Below are 14,854 nucleotides of genomic sequence, written 5' to 3'. Positions count from 1 at the left end.
GATACTGGTAATGGCTCGAAAGGGCCACCACTTACGGGCTATTCATGCCCGTGCCACCTCTTGCGTGGCTTAATCTTCATCAATCAATCAAGGTTACATTCACATTCACAAGGGAGACATCTCCCGTCATGCAGGGTGCATTCGCACCTCCACAGATCTCCAGTATCAGCTCTTGATACTGGTAATGGCTTAAAATGGCCACCACTTACGGGCTATTTATGCCCGTGCCACCTTTTGGGTTGCTTCATCTTCATCTTAACACATGATGTAGTAGATGCAAGCATCTACCTCAGTTTCATTGTAAAATTTTACTCTTAAATCTAATCTTACCCTATTCCATCTATATTTTAAATTTATTTGTATTGATCTATGTCATTTATTGAAATCAATTATTGATCTCATTTTTGTTCTTTTAATTAAGTTCATACTAATTATAAGTTAAAACTAAGCTTAATAAAATTTATTATCTTTAAGATTATTCTACTTTACAATTATCATTTGTCAAATTTTTTTATATATTCATCTTGACAGTCTCTACTGATTTTTTGTTCTCTCCGCCAAACTTGTGTATCCTCCATGGCTATCTAGTGACCTTAATTCTACCTCTAATTGTTTCAATTCCTTGTTTGCTTGCATTTATTGTTGTGTCTTGCCATAATTATTCTCTAATTTAGCAGACTCAATACTTTGTAAGCTCTTATTGTATTGTTATATTATTATATTGTTGTGTTTTGCTATAATTACTTCCTATTTTACAGCAGATTTGTTTTTCATCTGTTCCTGTAATTGCTTATCTTATTGTATCGTGACATTCTTTTCTATATTGATATATATTTTCTGTCTATTGTTACTTACAGTGTACCTGAGAGTACCTGTAAGCAATCTACCTCATTTTTCATTTTTGCTCAATTTTTTTGTATTGCTTAGTCTTGTTTATATTTTTGTTTTTTATATCTATATCTTGTGTTTTGTATAGTCCATGTTTATATGTTTTTTTCTTTAATCTCATTCATTACCTAGGTTTCCTAGCCTAGCCATACTCCCTTACTCCATTGTACCCCTGTAAGCCCCTTTTGTGTTTGTTTGGTACAGTATTGTGTACATTTATTTCTTTTTGTTTTTCTTGTTTTTCCTGCAATCAGCTTTTTTATGCAGTCAAGTATAGACCCAGAACTTAACCTCTTATCCACTATCTATGACAATAATCACTTTAATGATCTAAATTGCAGATATTTTGCAGCACATGATGTAAACAAGGTATTAACTCATAATCACAATATCTCTGTAATCAATTTGAACGTTAGATCCCTAGGCAAACACTTCGATGATGTTAGTGCCTTGATTGAAGCTATTTACAACAATTTCTCTTTTATTATACTTACTGAAACATGGTTGAAAGATGATACTACTCAACTCTTTAACATGCCTAACTACTCAGCAATCCACAACTGTTGTCAACTTCAGAGAGGTGGTGGCACTGCTCTTTACTACCACCAAGAACTAACATGCTTAAAAGAAATTAGAACTAGAGACTGCTATGGGGAGTATATCTTCGCCAGCTTCAGAGTCAAGGGTGCCGAGTCTATCCTGTCTGTGGGTGCAGTTTATAGAATTCCTAACACTGATGTGTCCGAATTCAACTCAAACCTTAGAAATATAATACTTGATAACAGACTGAACAAAAACCACCTAATTATCGCAGGGGACTTTAATATTGACCTCTGCGAGCCAGAACACCCTACTGCTGTTAGCTTCCTCAACTGTATGAATTCCTGCTTCCTCATACCCTTAATCACTAGACCTACTAGAATCACTGATAGCACTGCCACGACTCTAGATCACATCTGGACAAATATAACCTCTCCGCTTACTTCAGGTATAATCACCGATAGCACTACAGACCATTACCCCACATTTCTCTTAACTAACATTAGCAAACCACCTCTTGAGTCAAGAGAGATACGTTTTAGACTACACAATGAAACTGCTATAGACAATTTTATAACTGCTACTGATAATGTCAACTGGGAGTCCGAGTTAGGTAACATAGAGGACATCAACCTAGCAGTTCAATCTTTTCTTCAAAAAACTCTTAGCCTTTATAATACCCACTGTCCTATGCTTACAAAACAAGTCACAACCAAAAGGCTTAACAATCCCTGGCTTACAAAGGGAATACTTAAATCTATTAATAAAAAACATGACCTTGAGAAAAAGTATAGGTTAGGAATTGTCTCCAAAGAATTCTCAAAGAATTACTCATTATTGCTATCTAAGATAATTAGACGAGCCAAAACTAAATACTACGAAGGTAAATTTACCCAAATAAAGAGCAACATTAAACAAACATGGAGAACAATTTCACAAATATTGGGATCAAAGAAGTCTTTAAATAACAAACCGACTCTCCTGTCTAATAACGATGGTCAGCTTTCAGCCTCTGATTCTGCTATTGAGTTCAATAGGTTCTTCTCTTCCATTGGTTCATCCCTTGCTAATGATATTCCATCTTCCAGTACTGACATTAAGGACTATCTTACAGGGAACTATCCCCAGTCTCTGTACCTAAAGCCTATTAATTCCATTGACGTCAATGAGATAATCCTTTCCCTTAAAACCAAGTCTGGTGCCCTTGAGGAGATACCAACTTTAATTTACAAAAAAGCCTCCAGATCTTTAGCCCCTGCTATTGCTTTGCTCTTCAACAAGTCACTTGAACTCCAAACCTTTCCAGATATTCTAAAAAAAGCGAGAGTAACGCCTGTCCACAAATGTGGTGATCTCACAGATGTTAACAACTACAGACCTATATCAATCCTGCCAAACTTGTCAAAAATTTTTGAAAAACTAATCTATAAGCAGCTTTACTCATATCTAGCCAAACTCAATATACTTAGCCCTTGCCAATATGGCTTCAGGCCCAAAAAAAGCACTAACGATGCACTTATTAGTATGCTTAACTCGATTCATACAGCTCTTGATAAAAATGAGTTCCCTGTTGGGTTATTTGTGGACCTGCGTGAAGCTTTCGATACTGTCAACCACCAAAACCTTCTTCTTAAATTACATCATTATGGTGTCAGAGGACACTCCCTACAATACCTCAAATCCTTCCTTACTGACAGGCTCCAATGTGTTTCTGTGAATAATACAATTTCTCCCACCCTACCCATCAACATTGGTGTTCCCCTGGGCAGCATACTTGGCCCTCTCCTCTTTCTCATCTACATTAATGACCTTCCAAATGCCTCCCAACACCTCAAACCAATCCTATTTGCTGACGACACAACCTTCATTTACTCCAGTCCTGATCCCCTTGCTCTAAATGCCACAGTAAATACTGAGCTAAATAAAGTCCATCTGTGGCTAACTGCCAACAAACTCACCCTTAACATTGACAAAACTTTCTATATTCTGTTTGGCAATAAATCCTCTAATCAAATAAATCTCAAAATAACCAATACCCAAATTTGTAACAAATTAGATGGCAAATTCCTTGGCATTCTCATTGACCACAAGCTGAATTTCCAGGGACACATTCTAAACATATCAAAAAAAGTTTCAAAAACTGTGGGCATTCTTTCTAAGATCAGATATTATGTACCACGCCCTGCCCTGGTGACTCTCTATTACTCCCTTATCTATCCATATCTCAACTATTGTATTTGTGCTTGGAGCTCTACTACCCAAAATCACTTACGTCCTCTAATTACTCAACACAAAGCTGCTATTAGGACAATATCCAATTCTGGCCCCAGACATCACTCGGTACCCCTACTCAAATCCCTGAATATGTTAGACATTAAGTCACTGCACATTCTCTCATGTGTACTATACATATACAAAACGCTAAACTGTAATGCCAATCCTGATCTCAAAAGCTTCATAGAAGGTTGTAACAGAACCCATGAGCACCACACCAGAAATAAATACAGTTTTGATATTCCTAGAGTACGACTTAATCAAACCAGAAATGCTCTACAAATCAAGGGGCCCAGAATGTGGAATGACCTTCCCAACCATGTTAAAGACAGTACCTCTCTCAACCAGTTTAAGTTAAAAACGAAGCTATACCTAATAAATTCCCTGTAACCTACCTTACCCCTCTATTGTCAACCCATGTATGTTTTTTGTTTTTTTTTTTGTTTTTCAAATCAACGCTGTTTTAATGTAATTTTCTGTAATAATTTGTAATTGTATTTGTGCTGTTTTTTCAACAATGTTTCCCCCCTCCTTTACCTCTATTTTTATTTGTACTCAACGCATTTTTTTCTTTTTACCCATTAGTTTTAAGTTTTAGTCAGTAGTGTTTTTTCCTGCCCGAAACGCTTTGCGTAATAGTGGCTTTAGGCATTGTATGTACTAGCTCTTATCTATAAAGCCAACAAACTTTGTAAAATCTCTTTATGTATGTACCTTTGCCTAAATAATACCTTTGCCTAATATAATACCCACTGTCCTATGCTTACAAAACAAGTCACAACCAAAAGGCTTAACAATCCCTGGCTTACAAAGGGAATACTTAAATCTATTAATAAAAAACATGACCTTGAGAAGAAGTATAGGTTAGGAATTGTCTCCAAAGAATTCTCAAAGAATTACTCATTATTGCTGTCTAAGATAATTAGACGAGCCAAAACTAAATACTACGAAGATAAATTTACCCAAATAAAGAGCAACATTAAACAAACTTGGAGAACAATTTCTCAAATATTGGGATCAAAGAAGTCTTTAAATAACAAACCGACTCTCCTGTCTAATAACGATGGTCAGCTTTCAGCCTCTGATTCTGCTATTGAGTTCAATAGGTTCTTCTCTTCCATTGGTTCATCCCTTGCAAATGATATTCCATCTTCCAGTACAGACATTAATGACTATCTTTCAGGTAACTATCCACAGTCTCTGTACCTAAAGCCTATTAATTCCACTGACGTCAATGAGATAATCCTTTCCCTTAAAACCAAGTCTGGTGCCCTTGAGGAGATACCAACTTTAATTTACAAAAAAGCCTCCAGATCTTTAGCCCCTGCTATTGCTTTGCTCTTCAACAAGTCACTTGAACTCCAAACCTTCCCAGATATTCTAAAAAAAGCGAGAGTAACGCCTGTCCACAAATGTGGTAATCTCACAGATGTTAACAACTACAGACCTATATCTATCCTGCCAAACTTGTCAAAAATTTTTGAAAAACTAATCTATAAGCAGCTTTACTCATATCTAGCCAAACTCAATATACTTAGCCCTTGCCAATATGGCTTCAGACCCAAAAAAAGCACTAACGATGCACTTATTAGTATGCTTAACTCGATTCATACAGCTCTTGATAAAAATGAGTTCTCTGTTGGGTTGTTTGTGGACCTGCGTAAAGCTTTTGACACTGTCAACCACCAAAACCTTCTTCTTAAATTACATCATTATGGAGTCAGAGGACACTCCCTACAATACCTCAAATCCTACCTTACTGACAGGCTCCAATATGTTTCTGTGAATAACACAATTTCTCCCACCCTACCCATCAACATTGGTGTTCCCCAGGGCAGCATACTTGGCCCTCTCCTCTTTCTCATCTACATTAATGACCTTCCAAATGCCTCCCAACACCTCAAACCAATTCTATTTGCTGACGACACAACCTTCATTTACTCCAGTCCTGATCCCCTTGCTCTAAATGCCACAGTAAATACTGAGCTAAATAAAGTCCATCTGTGGCTAACTGCCAACAAACTCACCCTTAACATTGACAAAACCTTTTATATTCTGTTTGGCAATAAATCCTCTAATCAAATAAATCTCAAAATAACCAATACCCAAATTTGTAACAAATTAGGTGGCAAATTCCTTGGCATTCTCATTGACCACAAGCTTAATTTCCAGGGACACATTCTAAACATATCAAAAAAAGTTTCAAAAACTGTGGGCATTCTTTCTAAGATCAGATATTATGTACCACGCCCTGCCCTGGTGACTCTCTATTACTCCCTTATCTATCCATATCTCAACTATGGTATTTGTGCTTGGGGCTCTACTACCCAAAATCATTTACGTCCTCTAATTACTCAACACAAAGCTGCTATTAGGACAATATCCAATTCTGGCCCCAGACATCACTCGGTACCCCTACTTAAATCTCTGAATATGTTAGACATTAAGTCACTGCACATTCTCTCATGTGTATTATACATATATAAAACGCTAAACTATAATGCCAATCCTGATCTCAAAAGCTTCATTGAAGGTTGTATCAGAACCCATGAGCATCACACCAGAAATAAATACAGTTTTGATATTCCTAGAGTACGTCTTAATCAAACTAGAAATGCTCTACAAATCAAGGGGCCCAGAATGTGGAATGACCTTCCCAACCATGTTAAAGACTGTACCTCTCTCAACCAGTTTAAGTTAAAAGCGAAGCTATACCTAATAAATTCCCTGTAACCTACCTTACCCTTCTATTGTCAACCAATGTCTGTTTTTTTCTTTAAAGAGCGCTGTTTGTCGACATAATTGTATTTGTGCTGCTTTTTCATCTATGTTTTCATTTCTTGTTTTCATTCTACTCATTATGTTCAATTAGTATTAAGCTTGTCATTTAAGTTTATCATGCCCGAAACGCTTTGCGTAATGGTGGCTTTAGGCATTGTATGTACTAGCTATACCTATAAGTTAAACAATCCTTGTAAATATTTATTGTATGTATGTACCTTACCTAAATAAAATTGTATTGTATTGTTGTAAATAAAAATTATTATTATTATTATTATTAATTATTATTATTATTATACATTCATAAGGGAGACATCTCCCGTCATGCAGGGTGCATTCGCACCTCCACAGATTTCCAGTATCAGCTCCTGATACTGGTAAATGGCTTAAAAGGGCCACCACTTACGGGCTATTCATGCCCGTGCCACCTTTTGGTTGGCTTAATCTTCATCAATCAATCATCAAGGTTACATTTGTGTGTGTAAACTAAAGTCTTTGAAAATGTAATAAGTTATTACGAAACGCGTTCTAGCATCGCGTTAGACTAGAAATAAAAAATGAATTTTGGAGAACTGATTTTTCAATAATGTATGTGTACGTGTACTATCATAGTGTACTATTTTAGTGTATAAGTATGAATGTGTTCTTCGATTGTGTACATACCTTAAGTGTACTACAATAGTGTACATGTTTTTATGTGTAATATATGTGTTCTTCCATAGTGTACATACCTCATGTGTACTACAATAGTGTTCATACCTCATGTGTACTACAATAGTGTTCATACCTCATGTGTACTACAATAGTGTTCATACCTCATGTGTACTACTATAGTGTTCATACCTCATGTGTACTACAATAGTGTACATTACACACATAAATCACAATAGCGTGATGCATCAAATGAACAAATCTATAAGGGCCATGACGAGGATTCGAACCTACGTCCGAGAACATCATAATGTACTGTCTTAGTGTATAAGTATGCATGTGTTCTTCGAACCTACGTCTGGGATGCTCTCGGACGTAGGTTTGAATCCTCGTTACGGCCCTTGTGGATTTGTTCATTTGATGCATCACGCTATTGTGATTTCTGTGTGTATTGAAGTAAGGGCGAAGAGGTAGAACGGCCTATTGACACAGCTCGAGTGCATGGGGGGAATTGTGTAAAATCCTGGTTTGTGTCTCGGAGAGGCTGCAGGATCCAAGTAAGTTCAGTAGAACTACTGGTTGCAATTCTTTTGACCATGTCGCAGCTCAGTTGATTAAGGCAGCGTCTGGGATGCTCTCGGAAGTAGGTTCGAATCCTCGTCACAGCGCTTGTGGATTTGTTCAATAGTGTACATGCTTTTATGTGTAATACCTCACGATACATATTTTATGTGTACTACAATTGTGAATATGCATGTAATATGTGTAATATTACAGAGTACGTGTTTCTATGTGTACTATCATGGTTTACATGCTTGTATGTGTACTATCATAGGGTACATGTATCTATATGCTCTTCCAGAGTACCTTTTGAGTACTACATTAGTGAACATGTTTTTATGTGTAATACCTCAGGGTACATGTCTTATGTCTACTAAAGTTGGGAACTTGCTTTAATGTGTAATATTACAGTGTACACACATCTATGTGTAGTATCATAGTGTACAGACTTCTTTGTGCACTAACATAGTGTACATGCTTCTATGTGTGCTATCACAGTGTATCAAGAAGGAAAAACATGCAGCACAATTAATTCACGAGATACCATAATATTACTACTATCTAAGTTTTTTATCAGTTGCAAGTAGTGGTTACATCCTAGTACATGGGGGTGAAAAAGTATGTGGAGTGGTGTGGTGCTACAACACGAGGAGTTCCCTCATAATGTGGAGAAATCATGAGAAAACTGGGAAATATCCAGAAAAAAAATAATAATAATGAGGAAATGTATTTCTACTGTACATCATAAGCTAAACAACAGTTAGGATTATGTGAAACTACATAATACGGAGTTGATTAAGTATATATGGCGATGTATGGATGTTCTACAACTTGTGACGGTCCCTGATAATATGGAGAAACGATGAATGGCACATTAGCTAACTAAATAAAATAGAGAGGAAAACACTTAACTACCATATAGCATCGTGATAAACACTAGGATAAGTAAAGTTGCTAGGAGAAAGATATGAATTGTGTGTAGTTCTTCTGACGTAATTAAGGAGAAGGGGGAGGTGTTTTTCTGTGGAAAAATATAAAATTTCCTAAAGTATTTTCTCCGCAATTGGAGGTAACAACCATAGTTAGTCGTCAAACTATAGATATACTTCCTGTGATTTTTTGGGGTAAATATAAAGTTTAGTGACTGTTACGACCCTCTCGGGACGCAACAGGGTCCTTACTCTGATGTTGGTAGAGGAAGATATAATGTATCCGTTCCCAAGCCAGTAGTGGCTATCAAGGGATGAGATCCGTGACGTAAGTAACTTAAAGGGAGTAGGGAAAGAAAGCTAAGAACTTAATATTATAATTATTACCATCACCGTTTAAATATATAAAATAAATGAGTGCACAAGGGGGAGGGGTATTAACACTATACAAGGGGATTAATCCATAATCGTTGTCTTCTGCTGAAGACTCTGGTGCCACAACTCTTGGTGCCGAATCCTTGGTGCTCTCTTCGTGGCCTCACAATTAATTCTCCAAAGAAGTTGAGCCTACCCTGGCCACAGGTCAGCCCAAAACACGGGTCCACTGGGGGCACCGCCATGGAGGCCGTCAACCACACGTCCAGCTGGTCTGCTGGCAGGTACTGAGCCACCAAGGCTGGTACGGCCACTCCACGAACGATATAAGGGGTATGCCCTAGACAGGAGCCTCGTGTGACAACACAAGTCACTCTCCTGTCTTCAGTACCCCAGTGGATGATCGTCTCCAACAGTCGGTCCCGGGTAAATCCTCTTACTGCCACTCCACTGGCAGGCTAACACACCACAGTGTTCTTCCGGGGGGACGACTTCACAACAGCTGCAGCAACGTTCAAGGTATGGAGACTGGCTGCCTCGGGTAGACTCACTCCACTTCCATCACAGTGGTCCCAGGTCGGCTCTGTAAGCAGACACGTCATCAATAACCGGGACACTAATACACCTCACTTACGGGCTCGGGCACAAACACCTGACGTATCCAGTCCATAGATGGCGCTGTCGTCGGAGCACCACCTCACCAGAGGTCAGTGGCGGCGGTGTAGAGTGCTGAACGGGACTGGAAACTGGCCCTCGTAGCTGATACACGGCATCCTCACCAGGTGTCGTCGGCGTTTGGCGGGGGGGTTTCGGGAGCCGACCCACAGATGGCGTGGTTGTCACTGCTCCTGGCTCGGACACTGGATCCGGGTTCGTAACAGTGACACCTATGTGGAATTCATTATGAAAGGGGTAAATGGTCAGCTAGTGGACTTGTCATCTAATTAATTGGAACTGTCTATTGATCTGACTGAAAGAGATGGAACAACCCTTATAGACGTCGGTAAAAATGTATCTTTTGTGAATGGATTATCTCAAACACTATTTAAATCAGCTATTGTGTATTTTAAAGAGACTGGTTGAAAGTACTTCCTAATTCTCCTTCTGGTCTTAAATAAAGCTGTTATCTAGAATATCAGGATATAAAGCTGGGCGGTATGATAAACTCTCTCAGTTTTTAATAGTGTTGACCCTAGTAAAATTGGAGTCACATATTTTACTAGTGCAAAACTAGAACAGAAGCGGATGATGGCTATGAAAACGAGTGGAGTAAACACATGCTTTAAACTTATGTTGGATGCTACATCTGTTAGCAAATGCATATTGGATAATGTAGACATTAGAGTTAGACTTGAATTACAACTCGATAAATGGGTTGTACTTAGCGATAATGATACAGCTAATTTGAAATATAATATTAAATCTTTACGATTATGGATAGATAGAATGATATCCTATCCTGAGAGGTTAATAGCGATTAATAAAGCTATGTACAGAACAACTCCCATTTACATATACTTTCAATAAAACTTTATATAAAACATACATACTGGATACTGGTCAGTGTTCATTAACATAGTAATCTTTTTTTTTTTTTTTTTTTGAGATATATACAAGAGTTGTTACATTCTTGTACAGCCACTAGTACGCGTAGCGTTTCGGGCAAGTCCTTAATCCTATGGTCCCTGGAATACGATCCCCTGCCGCGAAGAATCGTTTTTTCATCCAAGTACACATTTTACTGCTGTGTTAAACAGAGGCTACAGTTAAGGAATTGCGCCCAGTAAATCCTCCCCGGCCAGGATACGAACCCATGACATAGCGCTCGTGGAACGCCAGGCGAGTGTCTTACCACTACACCACGGAGACTGCAAAGATAGAAAGACTGCAGACTAATCAGATAATGTGATGAGAGAGCTAGCTCAACACCTCCAATTAGTAATCAGTTAAGGCGATGAGAGGCTGTGTCAATCTCCGTGCGTGCGCACTGGATTATTTCCAGTTGAGAAAAGTGATAATTTAGTTAAGAACAATGTTGAAAGTTTCCTTTGGCTATTTTTTCTTACTCCAAGAAGCATAACGAACTGTTAAGAAAGTGTTGAAAGAGGTTATGCTTCACTATTTTCAGTTGAGAGAATTGTTATTTCAGTTAAGAAATGATGAAAGTGACTATTTTCAGTTGATTGACGAATAATTTAAGTTAAGAAACGTCAAGAAAATATTGCCTTGGTAAATTTGTTACTGAATAAAGTGCAGATTTGTTTAAGAAACAGTGTTGGTAAGAAATAATAAGTTGATAAGCAGAAATACATTAGCATAGTTGATAGTACTGCAGGTGGAAATATTTGACAAAGAACTAGTTACTGAATGAAGGAAACAATTGTACATTTGATTTTAAAGAGCATGTAAGATAAGAGGATGCTAAGAACATTATGAGAGAGTATATGTTAGTCTCTCTCTCTCTATTCTACAACAGTTGTTTCCCTATGAAGTAGCGAAAACACATCTTCGATAGTATGGAGGGCCACTATACTACAGTAACAGCTGGCATTCTCAGCTGCTGTTGTGGACTCTAGTTAGATCGCTGAACTGGGGATATCTCTGTACCGAGCTACACTTTCACTTATTATCCGTTTTCTTGTTGTGAAAAGCAAAGACCCTGGATGGTAATAATAAAATTTAAATTTATAACAAAGGCTTTGATTTGGAAAGATTAATATAATTATAATAATTATACACTTTAATGCGCGCGGTACCAGTGAAAAAAATAGCGCATTGTGTGCGCGGCGTTTTTTTCTCTTGAGCGTAAACACCAAACAGTGTGTAATCTTTTCACTCTCCTGACACCAATTCTCGAGCTACGTATTTCCTTTTGATATCAATGTGTTGGCAATAAAATTCTCTACAAGATCATATGTATAAAATGTAACCAAAGCATTAGATGTTCCACCACGAAATAAATAAAAACGTAGATCACTCACCGTCTCGCCGTACACCCAAACAGCAACAAAATGTTCATACTCTTTTGTTTGTTGTCAGCTCCACATTAGTCCTACAGCGTTAAATTTTATATCACTGAACTCGCAATAAAATTCTCTACACAGACATATGCATATAAATGTAGAATCATGATCGCAGCCAACAAAAGAGTGTGTGAAGTGGGCGATTACCTTCGTTGTGTCACCAACTCAATAGTCTCTCCTCCAAGTTACAATACAAGGCCGTTTTCTCAAATAGGCCATGTGCCTATTAAAGAAAACAGAAATTTAATGGCAAACATATTCATACAAACCCCAAGTCGATCGAGTATAGTATATACCTACTATAAAACGGACCGTAAATGTACGACGCGACCACACAAGCGATAGAAATAAACCCGCCGTGTATCCACGTGCCGTGGGCATGAAAGTGTTTTAATAACCAGTTGTTGTTGGGATATTAATAACTCCTACCCTACACTATATGACATAGGGATAAATTAGCATAGCCACAGTAATGATCTTGTTAGTGTATACTTGTGGCATAGTAACTCCTGCATCTGACGGACATGTTGTAGAGCAGAGGAGCATGCGTCCAGCAGTGGGTAGTGTCACCCAAGTATTGATTTTAGGGGTGTGGGGGAATTGTTGCTGTTATCAGAGGAGAGTGAGCGGTTTGGCTGTGATATGCCTTTCCCAGAGGAAGGCAGCAGGTGAATAATGCCTCAGGCACGAGCTGGCAGGGGCAGGTGCATACCCATCTAGTATTGATCCTGGGCGGGGCTTGTACTGATCAATAGACATAGCAGCTGCTGACTGACTTACCTTAGGTCCATAGCTGTGCCCAGTCTGATTTATCTAGTGGCCCGAGGTAGACGTCCTGTCCAAACCTTCATCAGGACAAAGCATACTAAAGTGCTCTGTATTTTTTTATTTACAACCCCACAGTGTTACTGATATTAATCCCCCTGAGTTACATCACCCCCCCCCCCTTTCCAATGTTACTGACCCCACTTTTTTATTACCCCACAACCCCCGGTAAGTGTTATAATTATATATATTATACTTTGATGGTAATCTTGTAGCCTCGGCTACCATCATCTTTTGTACGGTCACCGATGGTCGAGTGGCTAAGGTCTCCTGTACACCAGTTACATACTGCTCTGGCAGTCTGGGTTTGAGTCACTTCTGGGCTGTGGACTTTTTAGTTATATATATATATATATATATATATATATATATATATATATATATATATATATATATATATATATATATATATATATATTTTTTTTTTTTTGTGCTTTATTATGCATTTGATGGTTACAAGATATACATGGGTTGATACAAAAATAATAATGCAAAAAGGTGCTTAAAGGTTATGGATCTCTTGAAGAACACAACAATGGGAAACATTGATGAATGTCACAGACGGGTTCGATCATTGTTGCAAGTCAAACACTTCTTCGAATTCCTCTGAAGTTGGACTAGTGCCCAAGACGCAACAGGCATTTCCCCTCTGAATCGCAACACTGAGGCGCTGGAACAAGAAACTTTTTGCTCTCTGGTCTTTTGTAGCGCTGATCAATTTGTCCCCCAACTCCTTCAGGAACTTCAATGCACATTTTCCCCACGAACCGAGGGTCTCCGAGCCGATCGGAACAAAGCTGTAGCAGTGTGCTAGACCTCTGTATTTAATAATTTTCTGCGATTCCCTGAAAGAAGCAGCACCACCGCTTTCACGTGTGCTGTAGTGGAGGTAGGTACTGGCCAGTGTGGCAGCGCACGTGTAGTCCCATACCACTTGCTTACCATCCTTCCAAGGTAGCAAGGTGACCCCATCAGGGCGCTTCTGAGGGTCGTTAGGTCTGGATAAGTGTGGTTCTCTTTGTGCCGGGCAGCGGGCTGTGGCGAGGCTCCTCTTGATGATGTCGTTGACTTCTTCATGTCTTGCAATTTTACCCTGTGATTTACGACATACCAGACCATGACGACCATATTGGTCTGCCATCGCAGTTCCGCAGATGTACCTATGTTCGGTGAGGATGGGGGCGGCAAGGCGAAGGGCAACTCCAATGCGGAGAGCGTCATGACTGAGGCGAGTTCCCAGGGCTGCATTGGGCACAGCAAATAAAAAATCCCCGGCGTGGGGTGCTGTTACCGCTAGGAGGCGGGTTTTGTTTTCAGCATCAGCGTTGTCAATCATTGCTGTGACAGTCTTTTCCATTATGGGGCTATCCCAGTGGGCTATTCAAGGAAGGGGGTGGTAGGAGAAAAGCACACAGAAACTGTATTGGAGGGGATCTAAACATTCCCTCTAATGCGTTATGCGTGGTTTCCTCCGAGGCTATGGGTCCCCCTTCTTCCAGCTATATATATATATATATATATATATATATATATATATATATATATATATATATATATATATATATATATATATATATATATATATATATATATATATATATATATATATATATATATATATATATATATATATATATATATATTCTCACTTCTCCCTTGTTTTCCATGTATCACATATACCTCATCTCCTCTGAACGATCCTTTTGATACTTGTCCACTCTATTTTGACTTCTATGTTTCTATCACTCAACTCCACTATATATCCATGCCTACCCTTCTCCTCTTCTGAAGGATCCTTTAATATTTTACCCCATATATTTTGATACTCGTCCACTTTATTATGAACTACATATTCATTTTGTTGTTGTTGTTGTTGTTGTTGTCATATCAATTTTTGCTTTCTAATATCTCATACACTTTATCCATGTCTATCTTGCATATATTTTTTCTAAACGAAAAAATCTAAATTTGCTTCCCATTGTTTTTCCATATTTTTTCATTTATGTA

The sequence above is a fragment of the Procambarus clarkii genome, chromosome 58, assembly GCF_040958095.1.
Source record: "Procambarus clarkii isolate CNS0578487 chromosome 58, FALCON_Pclarkii_2.0, whole genome shotgun sequence".
Lineage (NCBI taxonomy): Eukaryota > Metazoa > Arthropoda > Malacostraca > Decapoda > Cambaridae > Procambarus > Procambarus clarkii.
The sequence above is the reverse complement of the archived record's forward strand: the minus strand, read 5'-3'. Positions refer to the sequence as shown.